Here is a 1,112-nt window from a genome sequence, read left to right as displayed (position 1 = left end):
TTATATTGATATGTGTCTTTGGTTTTGGTATCGAATTTAGTATAAAAAAACCCAGGGTCAATCATCAAGTATCAATTGCAAGCAAAATTCTACATGATGGGGTTTGGAAACATTGGCAACAAAACAAAGGAGGTAAGATTCCAAGCCCAGAGCATCTCTGGAGTGTAATTCCAAAACAAATATTTATGTAGTGCATTACATCCAGCCAAAGTTTCCAAAGCCTTTGCAAGGATTTGAAACAGCAGCTGGACAACTTTTCTTTAAAAAATATCAGTGCTTAACTTCCTTTATTTGATTACATTACATTCTTGTTATGGCTATTCTAGGCACTTCAGTAACTTTGGGCAATAAATAAATAATAAGAGGAATACCTTAAATTGTAATTATCATCTGTGCAAAGTTCTCCGCTTTCATTCCATCATAATTAGCAAATGGAATTCAGATTAATGTATCAAGAATAATGTGGGTTTAAAAAAAAAAACACCAGCCAAGTATTTCATGCTTGCTATAAAAATAGGTTCTTCTTCTAAACAAATTTTAAAACTGAAGGTTAACAAATTTTAAACAACCAACTTCTCTGATTTGATTGCTAGATCAATCTCTGTCCTACAGACTGTAGCAAAACTGTATGATGATTGCTTTCAAACGTTATATTTCTATTCAATTCTTTCCTTCCATCAGCATTGTCCTTTTGGAAAAATCTGTTTCATAACCAAAGTGAGTTTTACATGTTTATAGGAAAACAATTAATTTAAGTCAGTCACACTAATGATTTTAACCAATTTTGCCAGCGAACTTATTAGGAACTTTTGTCTTTTGGAGCAGAGATAAACACAATACTAGCTAGAGAGATTCCGTTTCTTTTGAAAACAGGCAAGACTTCTTTCCTTTTATTGAAGCTATTGGTTAAGAAATTCCCTGTTATCTGAATAAAGTTACCACGGATGGTATTCTGAGCAGTAAGAAGTATAATATTACATGATAGGTGACAATAATGATTAAATAAAATGTTGTGCTTCTTCTGGAAATTGCAACTGACCAGTTAGCTAAAACAACTAAATAATAATTTCCTCTCATTGATTAATAGGAGTGTTATTAAATTCTCACACCAG

The sequence above is a fragment of the Erythrolamprus reginae genome, chromosome 3, assembly GCF_031021105.1.
Source record: "Erythrolamprus reginae isolate rEryReg1 chromosome 3, rEryReg1.hap1, whole genome shotgun sequence".
In the NCBI taxonomy this organism is placed as follows: domain Eukaryota; kingdom Metazoa; phylum Chordata; class Lepidosauria; order Squamata; family Dipsadidae; genus Erythrolamprus; species Erythrolamprus reginae.
The sequence above is the reverse complement of the archived record's forward strand: the minus strand, read 5'-3'. Positions refer to the sequence as shown.